This window comes from Ranitomeya imitator, chromosome 2 (assembly GCF_032444005.1).
Source record: "Ranitomeya imitator isolate aRanImi1 chromosome 2, aRanImi1.pri, whole genome shotgun sequence".
NCBI classification, from domain to species: domain Eukaryota; kingdom Metazoa; phylum Chordata; class Amphibia; order Anura; family Dendrobatidae; genus Ranitomeya; species Ranitomeya imitator.
This window is the reverse complement of record NC_091283.1, coordinates 342,801,547-342,822,765: the sequence shown is the minus strand read 5'-3', so window position 1 is coordinate 342,822,765 and position 21,219 is coordinate 342,801,547. Positions and strand designations below refer to the sequence as shown.

Sequence of the window (21,219 nt, the reverse complement as noted above, 5' to 3'; positions counted from 1 at the left end):
CCCTGCTTCTGACGAAGCGGCAGCAACCTCTCCCTATGCTCAGATCAGCAGCAGTAACATGGCGGTCGGCGGGAACGCCTCTTTATAGCCCCTGTGACGCCGCAGACAGCAAGCCAATCACTGCAATGCCCTTCTCTAAGATGGTGGGGACCAGGACCTATGTCATATCGCTGCCCACACTCTGCGTCCACCTTCATTGGCTGAGAAATGGCGCTTTTCGCGTCATTGAAACGCGACTTTGGCGCGAAAGTCGCGTACCGCATGGCCGACCCCACACGGGTCGGGTCGGGTTTCATGAAACTCGACTGTGCCAAAAGTCAGCGACTTTTGAAAATGAACGATCCGTTTCGCTCAACCCTACTCGGTACATTAACTCCTGAGGGGCTTAACTTAATGATTGAGAAAGTAGCTAGATAAGTCGTAATTATTGAGCACGTAACTTTTTGTCTATATAGGTGTAGATTCATAATGACTTTTATTTTTTATCTGTGATATGGTTTTAAATATTATAAATAAAAAATTCTCTTGTTTTTATGATTTTAATGTTATATTTGAATTTATGTGATTACATTTATCAGTGAATGTTCCTTTAAATTTGTAAATCTGTGAACAGCGTTGTGATTGGCTGTTTATTGTTTAAATACTGCCTTCCTGTTCCCATTAATAAACTCCCACCTGAAGAAGACGGTGTTTACCGTCGAAACGCGTTGTGGTAAACTACATATGTTGTCTGAATTTCCTTCAGCGCTCCTGGGACTGATTTCTGTTTGACAAAAGCTGATTATAGTCATGGCTCCGCTCCGTAAACCTCGCACACACGCGGCTCCGCTCCGCACACCTCCTACACATAAGGCTCCGCTTCGTACACCTCGTACACACGCGGCTCCCCTCCGAACAGCTCGTACACATGCAGTTCCGCACCGTACAGCTGATACACACAGCTCCCCTCTGTACACCTCGTACACTAAGCTCCGCTCCATACACCTCGTACACACTGCCCCGCTCAGTACACTTTGTACACACATGGCTCCGCTCCATACAAATCGTACACACACGGCTCTGCTCCGTACACTTTGTACACACATGGCTCTGTTCCATACACCTCGTACACACACGGCTTCGCTCCGTGCACCTCGTACACACGCGGCTCCGCTCCGTACACCTCATACACGCACGGCTCTGCTCCGTACACCTCGTACACACGGCTCTGCTACATCCACCCTGTACACCCCTCCTGACCCCACACATAAACTTCCCCTCATCCAGCACCATGACAACCAGCACAGCATAGTCCTGAGTACAGGGAGGCCCCTGATCATGTGACCCCTGGCTCCTCCCCTCCTGTGACCTCATCACAGGTCCTGTGTGCACAGAGCAGCTGTGTTGTGGGGCTCTGCAGGTGGAGGTAGGTGCTGGAGGTTCCCCATTACTGAGCGGGGGAGGGTGGGTATTAACCCCTTCAGCACTGAGATTCGTTTGGGGTTTTTTGTTGCCACTTTAAAAGAATCATAACGTTTTTGTTCTGTTTCCTGTAATAGATACATACGACCGAACTATGGAAGACAGGAAGTGGGGGAAGGGATTGTTCTCATAGTACAGGGCCCCATTCTGGCCCCTCACATAGTGTAATGTCTTATGCAGTACTGCCATCCCCTCACACACAGTATAATGTTCCCAGAGTACCTCCTGAGGTGCACGAGGCTGAAGTTGGTTTCTTATTCGTCAGTTTCTTATTCGGCATTTTTTTCATTTCTGTTTTTTATAGGGTTAGCAATAAAAAATAATCATCACAATAATAAAAGACAATGCAGCGAGGAACCCTGATGTGAATACACTTAAAAACGGCAACAAAAACAATAAAACTGGCACAAAAATGGGCATCAAAGTGGGCACCAAAGAGTGCTGAAGAAAGGGTTAAATGCCTTTAGGCCACTGATCTCACACTGCAGACATATAGAACAGGGCGCCCCACATCCAAACCAGTTATTTCCAGCCTGGCCCAAATGGGTTCTGGGCATCAGAACTGGCATCAAAGTGGGCAAACAGCCCATTTTCACAGATTTGAATACGTAACTGATGTTTTTAAGGGGTTAAATGCCTTTGGGCCACTGATCTGATGCACAAAATACACAGACAGTGATGCCCTGCATCAAATCCATGTCCCTCCAGACTGGCCCAAATGGGTTCTGGGCACCAGAACTGACATTAAAGTGGGCAAACAGCCCATTTTCTCAGATTTGAATAAGTAACTGATGTTTTTAAGGGGTTAAATGCCTTTGGGCCACTGATCTGACACTTAAAATACACAGATAGTGATGCCCTGCATCAAACCAAGGTCCCTCCAGCCTGGCTCAAATGGGTTCTGGGCACCAGAACTGGCATCAAAGTGGGCAAACAGCCCATTTTCACACATTTGAATAAGTAACTGATGTTTTTAAGGGGTTAAATGCCTTTGGGCCACTGATCTGACACTTAAAATACACAGAAAGTGATGCCCTGCATCAAACCAAGGTCCCTCCAGCCTGGCCCAAATGGGTTCTGGGCACCAGAACTGGCATCAAAGTGGGCAAACAGCCCATTTTCACACATTTGAATAAGTAACTGATGTTTTTAAGGGGTTAAATGCCTTTGGGCCACTGATCTGACACTTAAAATACACAGAGAGTGATGCCCTGCAAGCAACCCAGGTCCCTCCAGTCTGGCCCAAATGGGTTCTGGGCACCAGAACTGGCATCAAAGTGGGCAAACAGCCCATTTTCACACATTTGAATAAGTAACTGATGTTTTTAAGGGGTTAAATGCCTTTGGGCCACTGATCTAACACTTGAAATACACAGATAGTGATGCCATGCATCACACCAAGTTCCCTCCAGCCTGGCCCAAATGGGTTCTGGACACCAGAACTGGCATTAAAGTGGGCAAACAGCCCATTTTCACACATTTGAATAAGTAACTTATGTTTTTAAGGGGTTAAATGCCTTTGGGCCACTGATACCACAGTGCAAACATATAAAACAGGGAACCCCACATCAAAAACAGGTCTCTTCAGCCTGGCCCAAATGGGTTCTGGGCATCAGAACTAGCATCAAAGTGGGCAAACGGCCCTTTTTCACAGATATGAAAAAGGGGTTAAATGCCTTTGAGCCACTGATACCACAGTGCATATGTCAGGAAATAGGAAGAAGTCCTGATTACTTCAATTACACATACAGCGCTCTGAGCTGCAATTTCCTCTGCTTGCCAGCACAAGGCTGGAATTCTAAGCCACTCTTTCTCCCTCCTCCCACTATACAGCCATCATGTAAGATGAGCCTGCCAGCTTCATTGAAGAATTTATATGGCCCTGTGCTGCTGTCACGATAATGCCAAAAAATGTCATACTGTGAATGTAGTTTCAGAAGGACATGGCGAACTACACACACACAATCACAATTCAGTTGCGACCCCTTGCTCTCCTGCCCCCTCCCCCCCCTCAGCTTCACTCCTACCCGAAACAAAGCCTATGATAGAGATTGGGCAACCTGATTCTAATTGTGGGCAGGGTGTGGCTTTAAACTGCAGGTGACCAATCCGGCAAAGCCACCCATTGTCCCTCCCCTCTCACTCAGGAATGCCTTTGTCTGAGACCTTGGAATAAGGTAAAGAACTATCCGATCAGTGCATATCATTAACCAGCCCTTTAGTGATGTCACAAGCTCAGAAGTATAAGTCACTATAGTCTTAGACCAGCCATCAGTCTTGGCCGGGAAGCGATCCAACACAGCTTGGCAAAGCTGTTCCATGCATCTGGATGTATTTATCCTCCTAAGCCACAGGCCAGCCAAGATGATACCATGACATAACCTGTAAGTTTTCTTTTCAACGTTAATCCTATTTTATTTTGTAATCTGTAATGTACCGTATTTTCCGGCGTATAAGACGACTTTTTAACCCCTGCAAATCATCTCAAAAGTCGGGAGTCATCTTATACACCGGGTACGGCATGTGCAGGGAGCGGTCCTGTATGGTTCCCAGGATCTAAAGGAGAGGAGACTCTCCTTCAGGCCCTGGGATCCATATTCATGTAAAAAAAAAAAAGGGATATACTTACCCTCCGACGACCCGCGGCTCTCAGCGGTGCAAGCGGCGGCCTCCGATCCTAAGGATGCATTGAACTAAGGACCTTTGATGACGTTGCGGTCGTGTGACTGTGACGTCACAGAAGGTCCTTCGCTCAATGCATCCTTAGGATCGGAGGCCGCCGCTTGCACCGCTGAGAGCCGCGGGTCGTCGGAGGGTAAGTATATCCCTTTTTTTTTTTTTACATGAATATGGATCCCAGGGCCTGAAGGAGAGTCTCCTCTCCTTTAGATCCTGGGAACCATACAGGACCGCTCCCTGCACATGCCGTACCCGGCATAGAAGACGACCCCCGACTTTTGAGATGATTTGCAGGGGTTAAAAAGTCGTCTTATACACCGGAAAATACGGTACATTACAGATTACAAAATAAAATAGGATTAACATTGAAAAGAGAACTTACAGGTTATGTCATGGTATCATCTTGGCTGGCCTGTGGCTTAGGAGGATAAATACATCCAGATGCATGGAACAGCTTTGCCAAGCTGTGTTGGATCGCTTCCCGGCCAAGACTGAAGCTGGTCTAAGAGTATAGTGATTTATACTTCTGAGCTTGTGACATCACTAAAGGGCTGGTTAATGATATGCACTGATCGAATATAGTTCTTTAAATTATTCCAAGGTCTCAGACAAAGGCATTTCTGAGTGAGAGGGGAGGGACAACGGGTGGCTTTGCAGGATTGGTCACCTCCAGTTTAAAGCCACACCCTGCCCACCATTAGTATCAGGTTGCCCAGTCTCTATCATAGGCTTTGTTTCGGGTAGGAGTGAAGCTGAGCGGGGGGGCAGGAGAGCAAGGGGTCGCAGCTGAATTGTGAGTGTGTCGTTCGCCATGTCCTTCTGAAACTACATTCACAATATGACATTTTTTGGCGTTATCGTGACTGCAGCACAGGGCCATATAAATTCTTCAATGAAGCTGGCAGGCTCATTTTACATGACGGCTGTATGGTGGGAGGAGGGAGAAAGAGTGGCTTAGAATTCCAGCCTTGTGCTGGCAGGCAGAGGAAATTGCAGCTCAGAGCGCTGTATGTGTAATTGAAGTAATCAGGACTTCTTCTTATTTCCTGATATATGCATTGTGGTATCAGTGGCTCAAAGGCATTTAACCCCTTCAAAACATCAGTTACTTATTCAAATCTGTGAAAAAGGGCCGTTTGCCCACTTTGATGCTAGATCTGGTGCCCAGAACCCATGTGGGCCAGGCTGAAGGGACTTGTTTTTGATATGAGGCTCCATGTTCTGTATGTATGCACTGTGGTATCAGTGGCCCAAAGGCATTTTACCCCTTAAAAACATCAGTTACTTAAATCAAATCTGTGAAAATGGGCTGTTTGCCCACTTTGATGCCAGTTCTGGTGCCCAGAACCCATTTGGGCCAGGCTGGAGGGACCTGGGTTTGATGCAGGGCATCACTTTCTGTGTATTTTAATTGTCAGATCAGTGGCCCAAAGGCATTTAACCCTTTAAAAACCTCACTTAGTCAAATCTGTGAAAATGGGCTGTTTGCCCACTTTAATGCCAGTTCTGGTGCCCAGAACCCATTTGGGCCAGGCTGGAGGGACCTGGGTTTGATGCAGGGCATCACTTTTTGTGTATTTTATGTGTCAGATCAGTGGCCTAAAGGGATTTAACCCCTTAAAAACATCAGTTACTTATTCAAAACTGTGAAAATGGGCTGTTTGCCCACTTGGTTGCCAGTTCTGGTGCCCAGAACCCATTTGGGCCAGGCTGAAAGGACTTGTTTTTGATGTGAGGCTCCATGTTCTGTATGTATGCACTGTGGTATCAGTGGCCCAAAGGCATTTAACCCCTTAAAAACATCAGTTACTTATTCAAATCTGTGAAAAATGGGCTGTTTGCCCCTTTTTAATGCCAGTTCTGGTGCCCAGAACCCATTTGGGCCAGGCTGGAGGAACCTTGGTTTGATGCATGGCATCACTATCTGTGTATTTTAAGTGTCAGATCAGTGGCTCAAAGGCATTTAACCCCTTTACCCCCAAGGGTGGTTTTCATGTTATGGACCGGGCCAATTTTTACAATTCTGACCACTGTCCCTTTATGAGGTTATAACTCTGGAACTCTTCAGCGGATCCCGGTGATTCTGACATTGTTTTCTCGTGACATATTGTACTTCATGATAGTGGTAAAATTTCTTCGATATTACCTGCGTTTATTTGTGAAAAAAACGGAAATATGGCGAAAATTTTGAAAATTTCGCAATTTTCCAAATTTGAATTTTTATGCAATTAAATCACAGAGATATGTCACACAAAATACTTAATAAGTAACATTTCCCACATGTCTACTTTACATCAGCACAATTTTGGAACCAAAATTTTTTTTTGTTAGGGAGTTATAAGGGTTAAAAGTTGACCAGCGATTTCTCATTTTTACAACACCATTTTATTTTAGGGACCACATCTCATTTGACGTCATTTTGAGGGGTCTATATGATAGAAAATACCCAAGTGTGACACCATTCTAAAAACTGCACCCCTCAAGGTTCTCAAAACCACATTCAGGAAGTTTATTAACCCTTCAGGTGTTTCACAAAAAATTTACTTCAGCTCCAATTTGTTTTATTTTACCAAGGGTTACAGGAGAAAATGGACCCCAAACCTTGTTGTACAATTTGTCCTGAGTACGCCAATACCCCATAAGTGGAGGTAAACCACTGTTTGGGCGCATGACAGATCTTGGAAGCGAAGGAGCGCCATTTGACTTTTTAATGCAAAATTGACTGGAATTGAGATGGGACGCCATGTTGCGTTTGGAGAGCCACTGATGTGCCTAAACATTGAAACCCCCCACAAGTGACACCATTTTGGAAAGTAGACCCCCTAAGGAACTTATCTAGATGTGTGGTGAGCACTTTGACCCACCAAGAGCTTCACAGAAGTTTATAATGCAGAGCCGTAAAAATAAAACAAAAATTTTTTCCCACAAAAATTATTTTTTAGTCCCCAGTTTTGTATTTTCCCAAGGGTAACAGGAGAAATTGGACCCCAAAAGTTCTTGTGCAATTTGTCCTGACTGCGCTGATACCCCATATGTGGGGGGGAACCACCGTTTGGGTGCATGGAATGGCTCGGAAGGGAAGGAGCGCCATTTGGAATACAGACTTAGATGGAATGGTCTGCAGGCGTCACATTGCGTTTGCAGAGCCCCTAATGTACCTAAACAGTAGAATCCCCCCACAAGTGACCCCATATTGGAAACTAGACCCCCCAAGGAACTTATCTAGATGTGTTGTGAGAACTTTGAGCCCCCAAGTATTTCACTACAGTTTCTAACGCAGAGCCGTGAAAATAAAAAAAAAAAATTCCCCCCAAAATTATTTTTTAGCCCCCAGTTTTGTATTTTCTCGAGGGTAACAGGAGAAATTGGACCCCAAAAGTTGTTGTCCAATTTGTCCTGAGTGCGCTGATGCCCCATATGTGGGGGGGATCCACCGTTTGGGCGCATGGGAGGGCTCGGAAGGGAAGGAGCGCCATTTGGAATGCAGACTTAGATGGAATGGTCTGCAGGCGTCACATTGCGTTTGCAGAGCCCCTAATGTACCTAAACAGTAGAATCCCCCCACAAGTGACCCCATATTGGAAACTTGACCCCCCCACGAACTTATCTAGATGTGTTGTGAGAACTTTGAGCCCCCAAGTGTTTCACTACAGTTTATAACGCAGAGCCGTGAAAATAAAAAATCTTTTTTTTTTCCCACAAAAATTATTTTTTAGCCCCCAGTTTTGTATTTTCCCAAGGGTAACAGGAGAAATTGGACCCCAAAAGTCCATGTCGCGTTTGGAGAGCCCCTGATGTGCCTAAACAGTGGAAACCTCCCAATTATAACTGAAACCCTAATCCAAGCACACCCCTAACCCTAATTCCAACGGTAACCCTAACCACACCTCTAACCCAGACACACCCCTAACCCTAATCCCAACCCTATTCCCAACCGCAAATGTAATCCAAACCCTAACTGTAGCCCCAACCCTAACTGTAGCCTTAACCCTAGCCCTGACCCTAGCCTTAACCCTAGCCCTAACCCTAGCCCTAACCCTAGCCCTAACCCTAATGGGAAAATGGAAATAAATACATTTTTTTAATTTTTTTTATTTTTCCCTAACTAAGGGGGTGATGAAGGGGGGTTTGATTTACTTTTATAGCGGGTTTTTTAGCGGATTTTTATGATTGGCAGCCGTCACACACTGAAAGACGACTTTTTATTGCAAAAAATATTTTTTGCGTTACCACATTTTGAGAGCTATAATTTTTCCATATTTGAGTCCACAGAATCATGTGAGATCTTGTTTTTGCGGGACGAGTTGACGTTTTTATTTGTAATATTTTCGGGCACGTGACATTTTTTGATCGCTTTTTATTCCGATTTTTGTGAGGCAGAATGACCAAAAACCAGCTATTCATGAATTTCTTTTGGGGGAGGCGTTTATACCGTTCCGCGTTTGGTAAAATTGATAAAGCAGTTTTATTCTTCGGGTCAGTACGATTACAGCGACACCTCATTTATATCATTTTTTTTATGTTTTGGCGCTTTTATACGATGAAAACTATTTTATAGAAAAAATATCTATTTTTGCATCGCTTTATTCTGAGGACTATAACTTTTTTTTGCTGATGTTGCTGTATGGCGGCTCGTTTTTTGCGGGACAAGATGACGCTTTCAGCGGTACCATGGTTATTTATATCTGTCTTTTTGATCGCGTGTTATTCCACTTTTTGTTCGGCGGTATGATAATAAAGCATTGTTTTTTGTCTCGTTTTTTTTTTTTCTTACGGTGTTTACTGAAGGGGTTAACTAGTGGGACAGTTTTATAGGTCGGGTCGTTACGGATGCGGCGATACTAAATATGTGTACTTTTATTGTTTGTTTTTATTTAGATAAAGAAATGTATTTATGGGAATAATATATATATATATTTTTTTTCATTATTTAGGTTTTTTTTTTTTTTTTACACACTTGTAAAAAAAATTTTTTAACTTTTCTACTTTGTCCCAGGGGGGGACAATACAGATCGGTGATCTGCCAGTTTGCACAGCACTCTGACAGATCACCGATCTGTCTGAGAGCAGTGCAGCGTTACCAAGTGCCTGCTCTGAGCAGGCACTTGGTAAGCCACCTCCCTCCCTGCAGGACCCGGATCCGCGGCCATCTTGGATCCGGGACTTTCTGCAGGGAGGAAGGTAGGAGACCCCCGGAGCAACGCGATCACATCGCGTTGCTGCGGGGGTCTCAGGGAAGCCCGCAGGGAGCCCCCTCCCTGCGCGATGCTTCCCTGCACCGCCGGCACATCGCGATCATGTTTGATCGCGGTGTGCCGGGGGTTAATGTGCCGGGGGCGGTCCGTGACCGCTCCTGGCACATAGTGCCGGATGTCAGCTGCGATAAGCAGCTGACACCCGGCCGCGATCGGCCGCGCTTCTCCCGTGAGCGGGGCCGATCGCCTATGACGTACTATTCCGTCCGTGGGAAGTAAAGCCCACCCCACATGGACGGAATAGTACGTCTAATGGCAGAAAGGGGTTAAAAACATCAGTTACTTAGTAAAATGTGTGAAAATGGGCTGTTTGCCCACTTTGATGCCAGTTCTGGTGCCCAGAACCCATTTGGGCCAGGCTGAAGGGACTTGTTTTTGATATGAGGCTCCATGTTCTGTATGTATGCACTGTGGTATCAGTGGCCCAAAGGCATTTAACCCCTTTAAAACATCAGTTACTTATTCAAATCTGTGAAAATGGGCTGTTTGCCCACTTTGATGCCAGTTCTGGTGCCCAGAACCCATTTGGGCCAGGATGGAGGGACCTGGGTTTGATGCAGGGCATCACTGTCTGTGAATTGTATGTGTCGTATCAGTGGCCCAAAGGCATTGAACCCCTTAAAAACATCAGTTTCTTATTCAAATCTGTGAAAATGGGCTGTTTGCCCACTTTGATGCAAGTTCTGATGCCCAGAACCCATTTGGGCCAGGCTGGAAATAACTGGTTTGGATGTGGGGCGCCCTGTTCTATATGTATGCACTGTGAGATCAGTGGCCCAAAGGCATTTAACCCTTTATTCAGCGCTTTTTCGTGCCCACTTTGATGCCCATTTTTGTGCCAGTTTTGTTGTTTTTGTAGCCTTTTTTAAGCGTATTCACATTAGGACACCTCACTGCATTGTATGTTATTATTGTGATGATTATTTTTTGTTGTTAAACCTATAAAAAACAGAAAAGAAAAAAATGCCGAATAAGAAACCAACTTCAGATTCCGAATAAGAAAATGAACGAATAAGAAACCAACTTCAGCCTCGTCTGAGGTGCTGCAGTTGGAATAATCCATCTGGAGAATGCTTTTACCTCTGCCTGCTCCCCTACATGTATACCCTGTAGGCCGTACCGTATATCGAGGCTTTGTACAGTAATATACCACATGAGGATGGTATCAGAGGAGTAAGAGATATCTTGAAATCAAGATGAATAGAGTGTACCAGACACAATGACTTCATAGAGGATCTGCTAAAATTCAGTCTTATAACTTCTTTCTTTTTGACAGGAAGTACTTCCACCAGCTCAGAGGTACTGCAATGGGGAGCCCCTGTGTCACCGTATATGCTAATCTATTCCTGGGCTGGTGGGAGGAAACCACAATATTCAGGGGTGATCATAAATAGTGGCATCCATATATTTGGGTATAGTATAGATATATTGATGACATTTTTAGTATCTAGGCAGGAACGAGTGAACAATTTCATGAACTGGTCAGGGAACTGAACATCAATAGAGTGGGCCTAAGCTTTAGATAGGAATTTAACCCCATTCTGACATCTGACGTACTATGCCGTCGAGGTGGCTTGGGCCCGTATGACCACCGACAGGATAATACGTCATATGCGCTCAGCCGTGCTCACGGGGGGAGCGTGGCCGATCGCGGCCGGGTGTCAGCTGATTATCACAGCTGACATCCAGCACTATGTGCCAGGAGCGGTCACGGACCGCTCCCAGCACATTAAGCCCCGAAACACTGCAATCAAACATGATCGCAGCATTCCGGTGGCATAGGGAAACATCACGCAGGGAGGGGGCTCCCTGCGTACTTCCCTGAGACACTCAGAACAATTCGATGTGATCGCGTTGTTCCCGGGGGTCTCATCCGATCTCCCTACAGGCCCCAGATCCAAAATGGCCACGGGGGTCCTGTTGTGAGTTCTGTTTTTGGGCTCCCTCTGGTGGTTACTGATTGTACTGGGTGATTTGTGTTCTGCTGTCTCTGGTGTCCACCTGTTCTATTAGGATTTGGGAGTTTCCTATTTAACCGGGCTTTCTTGTCATTTCCCCGCCGGCTATCAAGGTTATCAGAGTGTTTTGTTACCTCAGCTTCTGGCTTCAGTAATCTTCAGGACAAGCTAAGTTTTTGATTTTCTTGTTCCACGTTTTGATTTATTTTTGTCTTGTCCAGCTTGCATATAATTGTTTCTTTGCTGCTGGTTGCTCTAGCGGGCTGTAATTGCTCCTCATGTTCCATGAGTTGGAACATGAGTTCAAGTAATTACAGGATGGTTTTTGAAGGGTTTTTTGCTGACCGCGCAGTTTACTTTTGTATCCTCTGCTATCTAGTTTTAGCGGGCCTCTTTGCTGAATCTGATTTCATACAGTGTATGTGCCTTCCTCTCATTTCACCGTCATTATATGTGGGGGTCTGCTATTTCTGTGGGGTATTTCTCTGGCGGCAAGAGTGGTCTGTGTTTCTTCTAATAGGGGAAGTTAGATCTTCGGCTGGTGCGAGACGTCTAGGATCAACGTAGGCACGTTCCCCGGTTATTGTTATTTGTGTGTTCAGGTTTAGGGTCGCGGTCAGCTCAGGTTCCATCACCCTAGAGCTCGTTGGTGCTTGTCCTTTTCTGATTCCCTGCCATTGGAATCATGACAGTATAGCCGGCCAAAAATGTTTGGGCTGAAGTAGGAGGAAAAGTAGTCTGAGGAAGTTTTTTTTTTTTTTTTTTTCTTCTAGGTTGCTGCCTAGCCCTAATTGCAGCCTGGCTGATTTTTTTTATTTTTTTTCCTCCTTTTAATCCTTGAATGGCTCTGACCTTAGCTGTTTATCATGGACGTCCAGAGTTTAGCTTCCAGCTTGAATAATCTTGCTGCTAAGGTTCAAAATATACAAGATTTTGTTGTACATGCTCCTATGTCTGAACCTAGAATTCCTATTCCAGAGTTCTTTGCTGGAGATAGATCTAGTTTTCTGAATTTTAGGAACAATTGCAAGCTGTTCCTTTCTTTGAAATCTCGCTCTTCTGGAGACCCTGCTCAGCAGGTTAAGATTATTATATCTTTCCTGCGGGGTGACCCTCAAAATTGGGCATTTGCATTGGCACCAGGGGATCCTGCGTTGCTTAATGTGGATGCGTTTTTTCTGGCATTGGGTTTGCTCTATGAGGAACCTAACCAAGAGATTCAGGCTGAAAAAGCTTTATTAGCTCTCTCTCAGGGGCAAGATGAAGCAGAAATATATTGTCAAAAATTTCGGAAATGGTCAGTGCTTACTCAGTGGAATGAGTGCGCCCTGGCTGCAAAGTTCAGAGATGGCCTTTCTGAGGCCATTAAAGATGTTATGGTGGGGTTCCCTGCGCCTACGGGTCTGAATGAGTCTATGACTATGGCTATTCAGATTGATCGGCGTTTACGGGAGCGCAAACCTGTGCACCATTTGGCGGTGTCTTCTGAACAGGCACTTGAGACAATGCAATGTGATAGAGTTCAGTTTAGAAGTGAACGGCAAAACTATAGGCGGAAAAATGGGTTGTGCTTTTATTGTGGTGATTCAGCTCATGTTATATCAGCATGCTCTAAACGCACAAAAAAGGTTGATAAGTCTGTTGCCATTAGTACGTTACAGTCTAAGTTCATTCTGTCTGTGACTCTGATTTGCTCATTATCATCCATTTCCGTCGATGCCTATGTAGATTCAGGCGCTGCCCTGAGTCTTATGGATTGGTCATTTGCCAAGCGATGTGGGTTTAGTCTTGAGCCTCTGGAAGTCCCTATTCCTTTGAAGGGAATTGACTCTACACCTTTAGCTATGAATAAACCTCAGTACTGGACACAAGTGACCATGCGTATGACTCCCGTTCATCAGGAGGTGATTCGCTTCCTGGTGTTGTATAATTTACATGATGTTCTAGTACTTGGTCTGCCATGGTTACAAACTCATAATCCAGTCCTTGACTGGAAAACAATGTCTGTGTTAAGCTGGGGATGTCAGGGGGTTCATGATGATGCACCTCCGATTTCTATCGCTTCATCTACTCCTTCTGAGGTTCCTGTATTTTTGTCGGATTATCGGGATGTTTTTGAGGAGCCTAAGCTCAGTTCGATTCCTCCTCACTGGGATTGCGATTGTGCTATAGATTTAATTCCTGGTAGTAAATTTCCTAAAGGTCGTTTGTTCAATCTGTCAGTGCCAGAGCATACTGCTATGCGGGATTATGTTAAGGAGTCCTTGGAAAAGGGACATATCCGTCCATCTTCGTCCCCTTTGGGAGCAGGTTTTTTTTTCGTGGCCAAGAAAGATGGGTCCTTGAGACCTTGTATAGATTATCGTCTTTTGAATAAGATTACCGTAAAATATCAGTATCCTTTGCCTTTGTTGACTGATTTGTTTGCTCGCATTAAGGGGGCTAAATGGTTCACTAAAGGTACCTTCACACATAACGATATTGTTAACGATATCGTTGCTATTTGTGACGTAGCAACGATATCGTTAATTAAATCGTTATGTGTGACAGCGACCAACGATCAGGCCCCTGCTGGGAGATCGTTGGTCGCTGAATAAAGTCCAGAACTTTATTTCGTCGCTGGACTCCCTGCTGACATCGCTGGATCGGCGTGTGTGACACCGATCCAGCGATGTCTTCACTGGTAACCAGGGTAAACATCGGGTAACTAAGCGCAGGGCCGCGCTTAGTAACCCGATGTTTACCCTGGTTACCATGCTAAAAGTAAAAAAAAACAAACACTACATACTTACCTACCGCTGTCTGTCCTCCAGCGCTGTGCTCTGCACTCCTCCTGTACTGGCTGTGAGCCGGAAAGCAGAGCGGTGACGTCACCGCTCTGCTTTCCGGCTCCCAGACAGTACAGGAGGAGAGCAGAGAAGCAGAGCGCAGCGCTGGAGGACAGACAGCGGTAGGTAAGTATGTAGTGTTTGTTTTTTTTTACTTTTAGCATGGTAACCAGGGTAAACATCGGGTTACTAAGCGCGGCCCTGCGCTTAGTTACCCGATGTTTACCCTGGTTACCGGCATCGTTGGTCGCTGGAGAGCGGTCTGTGTGACAGCTCTCCAGCGACCAAACAGCGACGCTGCAGCGATCCGGATCGTTGTCGGTATCGCTGCAGCGTCGCTAAATGTGAAGGGGCCTTAAGATTGATCTCCGGGGTGCGTATAATCTTATACGAATAAAGCAAGGTGATGAGTGGAAAACCGCATTTAATACGCCTGAGGGCCATTTTGAGTATTTGGTAATGCCTTTCGGACTTTCTAATGCTCCTTCAGTCTTCCAGTCCTTTATGCACGATTATTTTCCGTGAATATCTGGATAAATTTATGATTGTGTATTTGGATGATATTTTGGTTTTTTCTGATGACTGGGAGTCTCATGTTCAGCAGGTCAGGAAGGTGTTTCAGGTCCTGCGGGCTAATTCCTTGTTTGTAAAGGGCTCAAAGTGTCTCTTTGGAGTCCAGAAGATTTCTTTCTTGGGGTATATTTTTTCCCCTTCTACTATTGAGATGGATCCCGTCAAGGTTCGGGCTATTTGTGACTGGACGCAGCCTGCATCTCTTAAGAGTTTGCAGAAGTTCTTGGGCTTTGCTAATTTCTATCGTCGTTTTATAACTAATTTTTCTAGTGTTGTTAAGCCTTTGACGGATTTGACTAAGAAGGGTGCTGATGTTGCTGATTGGTCTCCTGCGGCTGTGGAGGCCTTTCAGGAACTTAAACGCCGGTGTTCTTCTGCTCCTGTGTTGCGTCAGCCTGATGTTTCGCTTCCTTTCCAAGTTGAGGTTGATGCTTCCGAGATTGGAGCGGGGGCGGTTTTGTCACAGAGAAGCTCCGATTGCTCGGTGATGAAGCCATGTGCGTTCTTTTCTAGAAAATTTTCGCCCGCTGAGCGGAATTATGATGTGGGTAATCGGGAACTTTTGGCCATGAAGTGGGCATTTGAGGAGTGGCGTCATTGGCTGGAGGGTGCTAGACATCGTGTGGTGGTCTTGACTGATCACAAAAATCTGATTTACCTTGAGTCTGCCAGGCGTCTGAATCCTAGACAGGCTCGTTGGTCACTGTTTTTCTCTCGTTTCAATTTTGTGGTTTCATACCTGCCAGGTTCAAAGAATGTGAAGGCGGATGCTCTTTCTAGGAGTTTTGTGCCTGACTCCCCTGGAAATTCTGAGCCCACTGGTATCCTTAGGGATGGGGTGATTTTGTCGGCCGTCTTCCCAGACTTGCGACGTGCTTTGCAGGAGTTTCAGGCGGGTAAACCTGATCGTTGTCCGCCTGAGAGACTGTTTGTTCCGGATAGCTGGACCAGTAGAGTCATCTCTGAGGTCCATTCTTCTGCGTTGGCAGGTCATCCTGGAATATTTGGTACTAGAGACTTGGTGGCCAGGTCTTTTTGGTGGCCTTCCTTGTCTAGGGATGTGCGTTCTTTTGTGCAGTCTTGTGAGGTTTGTGCTCGGGCTAAGCCTTGCTGTTCTCGAGCCAGTGGATTGTTGTCACCTTTGCCTATCCCGAAGAGGCCTTGGACGCACATTTCCATGGACTTTATTTCGGATCTCCCTGTCTCTCAAAAAATGTCCGTCATCTGGGTTGTGTGTGACCGCTTTTCTAAAATGGTTCATCTTGTACCCTTGCCTAAGTTGCCTTCCTCCTCTGAGTTGGTCCCTCTGTTTTTCCAGAACGTGGTTCGTTTGCATGGGATTCCGGAGAACATCGTTTCTGACAGGGGATCCCAGTTTGTGTCTAGATTTTGGCGGACGTTCTGTGCTAAGATGGGCATTGATTTGTCCTTTTCGTCTGCATTCCACCCTCAGACGAATGGCCAGACGGAGCGAACTAATCAGACCTTGGAAACTTATTTGAGGTGTTTTGTTTCTGCTGATCAGGATGACTGGGTTACCTTTTTGCCGCTGGCCGAGTTTGCCCTTAATAATCGGGCTAGTTCTGCTACCTTGGTTTCTCCTTTCTTTTGTAATTCGGGGTTTCATCCTCGTTTTTCCTCTGGTCAGGTGGAGCCTTCTGATTGTCCTGAAGTGGACATGGTGGTGGATAGGTTGCATCAGATTTGGAGTCATGTGGTGGACAATTTGAAGTTGTCCCAGGAGAAGGCTCAGCAGTTTGCTAATCGCCGTCGCCGCGTGGGTCCTCGACTTCGTGTTGGGGACTTGGTGTGGTTGTCTTCTCGTTTTGTTCCTATGAAGGTCTCTTCTCCTAAGTTCAAGCCTCGGTTCATCGGTCCTTATAGGATCTTGGAAATTCTTAACCCTGTGTCGTTTCGTTTGGATCTCCCGGCATCGTTTGCTATTCATAATGTGTTCCATCGGTCGTTGTTGCGGAAGTATGAGGTACCTGTTGTTCCTTCGCTTGAGCCTCCTGCTCCGGTGCTGGTGGAGGGAGAATTGGAGTATGTTGTGGAGAAGATCTTGGATTCTCGTGTTTCCAGACGGAAACTCCAATATTTGGTCAAGTGGAAGGGTTATGGTCAGGAGGATAATTCTTGGGTGGTTGCCTCTGATGTTCATGCTGATGATTTGGTCCGCGCTTTTCATAGGGCTCATCCTGGTCGCCCTGGTGGTTCTCGTGAGGGTTCGGTGACCCCTCCTCAAGGGGGGGTACTGTTGTGAGTTCTGTTTTTGGGCTCCCTCTGGTGGTTACTGATGGTACTGGGTGATTTGTGTTCTGCTGTCTCTGGTGTCCACCTGTTCTATTAGGATTTGGGAGTTTCCTATTTAACTGGGCTTTCTTGTCATTTCCCCGCCGGCTATCAAGGTTATCAGAGTGTTTTGTTACCTCAGCTTCTGGCTTCAGTAATCTTCAGGACAAGCTAAGTTTTTGATTTTCTTGTTCCACGTTTTGATTTATTTTTGTCTTGTCCAGCTTGCATATAATTGTTTCTTTGCTGCTGGTTGCTCTAGCGGGCTGTAATTGCTCCTCATGTTCCATGAGTTGGAACATGAGTTCAAGTAATTACATGATGGTTTTTTGAAGGGTTTTTTGCTGACCGCGCAGTTTACTTTTGTATCCTCTGCTATCTAGTTTTAGCGGGCCTCATTTTGCTGAATCTGATTTCATACTGTGTATGTGCCTTCCTCTCATTTCACCGTCATTATATGTGGGGGGCTGCTATTTCTGTGGGGTATTTCTCTGGAGGCAAGAGAGGTCTGTGTTTCTTCTAATAGGGGAAGTTAGGATCAACGTAGGCACGTTCCCCGGTTATTGTTATTTGTGTGTTCAGGTTTAGGGTCGCGGTCAGCTCAGGTTCCATCACCCTAGAGCTCGTTGGTGCTTGTCCTTTTGTGATTCCCTGCCATTGGAATCATGACAGGGTCCTTCCCGATCCTGCAGGGAGGTGGCTTGCGAGTGCCTGCTGAGAGCAGGCGCCGGCAAGCCTCCTGCACTGCCTGTCAGATGGCTGATCTGACACAGTGCTATGCAAAGTGTCAGATCAGCGATCTGACAATATATAGTGATGTCCTACCCTGGGACAATGTAAAAAAAAATACATTGTGTAAAAATATATTTTTTTTAAATTCCTAAATAAAAAAAAAATATTGTTCCAATAAATACATTTCTTTATGTAAAAACAAAAAAACAATAAAAGTACACATATTTAGTATCACCGCGTCTGTAACGACCCGACCTATAAAACTGTCCCATTAGTTAACCCCTTCAGTGAACACTGTAAAAAAAAAAATTAAAAATGAGGCAAAAAACAATGCTTTACCATCATACCGCCGAACAAAAAGTGGAATAAAACGCAATAAAAAAGACGGAAATAAATAAACATGGTACCGCTGAAAATGTCATCTTGTCCTGCAAAAAACGAGCCGCCATACAGCGTCATCAGCAGAAAAAAAAAGTTCTAGCCCTCAGAATAAAACGAAGCAAAAATAATTATTTTTTTATATAGAATAGTTTTTTTGGAAAAAAAGGGCCAAAACATAAAAAAGATATACCGTATATACTCGAGTATAAGCCGAGATTTTCAGCCCAAAATTTTGGGCTGAAAGTGCCCCTCTCGGCTTATACTCGAGTCAAGGTGGGTGGCAGGGTCGGCGGGTGAGGGGGAGAGGGCGCTGAGGCATACTTACCTAGTCCCAGCGATCCTCGCGCTGTCCCTGCCGTCCCACGGTCTTCTGTGCTGCAGCTTCTTCCCCTCTTCAGCGGTCACGTGGGACCGCTCATTACAGAAATGAATAAGCGGCTCCACCTCCCATAGGGGTGGAGCCGCCTATTCATTCCTCTAATCAGCGGTGCCGGTGACCGCTGATAGAGAAAGAAGCTGCGGCACCGAAGACCAGGCAGAGGGACAGCGCGAGGATCGCCAGGACTAGGTAAGTATAGCATATTCACCTGTCCTCGTTCCAGCCGCCGAGCGTCGCTCCATCTTCCCGGCCGGCGCCTCCATCTTCCCGGCGTCTGCGCTCTGACTGTTCAGGCAGAGGGCGCGATGACGCATATAGTGTGCGCGGCGCCCTCTGCCTGATCAGTCAGAGCAGAGACGCCGGGAAGATGGAGGCGCCGGAACGAGACGCCGGGAGCTGCAATCAAGGGAGGTGAGTATGTGTTTTTTTTTTTTAATTGCAGCAGCAGCAGCAGCGGCGGCAGCGACGGCAGAGATTTATGTGGAGCATCTATGGGGCACAGTGAACGGTGCAGAGCACCGTATATGGCACATCTATGGGGCACAGTGAACGGTGCAGAGCACCGTATATGGCACATCTATGGGGCACAGTGAACGGTGCAGAGCACCGTATATGGCACATCTATGGGGCACAGTGAACGGTGCAGGGCACCGTATATGGCACATCTATGGGGCACAGTGAACGGTGCAGAGCACCGTATATGGCACATCTATGGGGCACAGTGAACGGTGCAGAGCACCGTATATGGCACATCTATGGGGCACAGTGAACGGTGCAGAGCACCGTATATGGCACATCTATGGGGCACAGTGAACGGTGCAGAGCACCGTATATGGCACATCTATGGGGCACAGTGAACTGTGCAGAGCACCGTATATGGCACAGCTATCGGGAAATATGAACGGTGCAGAGCACTGTATGGCACAGCTATGGGGAAATAATGATCTATTTTTATTTTTGAAATTCACCGGTAAATGCTGCATTTCCACCCTAGGCTTATACTCGAGTCAATAAGTTTTCCCAGTTTTTTGTGGCAAAATTAGGGGGGTCGGCTTATACTCGGGTCGGCTTATACTCGAGTATATACGGTAAATCAGATTTCACTGTAATCGTACTAACCCGAAGAATGAAGCTGCTTTATTAATTTTATCAAACGGAACAGTATAAACGCCCCCCCTCCCCCCAAAAGAAATTCATGAATTACTGTTTTTTGTTAATTCCTCCTAACAAAAATCGGAATCAAAAGCGATCAAAAAATTTCATGTGCCTGAAAATGGTACCAATAAAAACGACATCTCGTCCTGCAAAAAACAAGACCTCAAATGACTCTGTGGACCAAAATATGGAAAATTAACAGCTCTCAAAATGTCGTGATGCAAAAACTATTTTTTGCAGTAAAAAGCGTCTTTTAGGAGATGTGCACATGTTCAGGTTTTTTCGCATTTCTTTTGCGTTTTTTCACGATAAAAACGTGATAAAAACGCATTACAAACTGCAGACATATGCATCCTATCATTTAGAATGCATTCTGCAATTTTTGTGCACATGATGCCTTTTTTTCCGCAAAAAAAATGCATTGCGGTAAAAAAAGCAGCATGTTCATTAATTTTGAGGATTTTCTGCATTTTTCCTGCTATTCTATGCATTTGGGAAAAAACGCGAAAAAAACGCATGCGGATTTCTGGCAACGTGACGCCCGCAGACCATTCCATCAAAGTCTGCATTTCAAAAGTCACTACTTCCCTTCTGAGCCCCGACGTGTGCCCAAACAGTGGTTTACCCCCACATATTGGGTATCAGCGTACTCAGGACAAATTGGACAACAACTTTTGCAGTCCAATTTCTCCTGTTACCCTTGAGAAAATAAAAATTTGGGGGCTAAAAAAAAATCACTTTTGTAGGAAAAAAAGATTTTTTATTTTCATGGCTCTACGTTATAAACTTTAGTGAAGCACTTGGGGGTTCAAAGTTCTCACAGCACATCTAGATAAGTTCCTTGGGGGTCTAGTTTCCAATATGGGGTCACTTGTGAGGGGTTTCTACTGTTTAGGTACCCCAGGGGCTCTGCAAACGCAACGTGACACAGACCATTCCATCAAAGTCAGCATTCCAAAACGCCACTTCTTCCCTCATGAGCTCCGACGTGTGCCCAAACAGTAGATTTCTCCCACATATGGGGTACCTATGTACTCAGGACAAATTGGACAACAACTTTTGGGGTCCAATTTCTCCTCTTACCCTTGGGAAAATACAAAACTGGGGGCTAAAAAATATTTTTTGTGGAAAATAAAAGATTTTTTTATTTTTCACGGCTCTGCGTTATAAACTTTAGTGAAACACTTGGGGTCTAGTTTCCAATATGGGGTCACTTGTGAGGGATTTCTACTGTTTAGGTACAGTAGGCTCTGCAGGGGCTCTGCAAATGCAACGTGACGCCAAAGTCTGCATTCCAAAACGGCGCTCCTTCCCTTCCGTGCTCTGCCATGCACCCAAACAGTGGTTCCCCCCACATATGGGGTATTAGCGTACTCAGGACAAATTGCACAACAACTTTTGGGGTCCAATTTCTCCGGATACCCTTGGGAAAATAAATAATTGTGAGTGAAAAGATTATTTTTGTGGGAAAAAAAAATGTTTTAATTTTCACGGCTCTATATTATAAACTTTAGTAAAACAATTGG

The 21,219-nt window shown here is 45.5% G+C and overlaps 1 protein-coding gene across 1 annotated transcript in view; it reads left to right on the top strand.

The window, feature by feature from the left end:
* The first annotated feature begins 1,351 nt into the window (after positions 1 to 1,351).
* LOC138663699 (oocyte zinc finger protein XlCOF8.4-like) overlaps positions 1,352 to 21,219 on the top strand; it is a 70,361-nt gene continuing 50,493 nt past the window's right edge. Inside the window, exon 1 of the mRNA XM_069750002.1 lies at positions 1,352 to 1,405. The gene's annotated coding sequence lies outside the window, so the exon portion shown is untranslated. The remainder of the gene's footprint in view (positions 1,406 to 21,219) is intronic.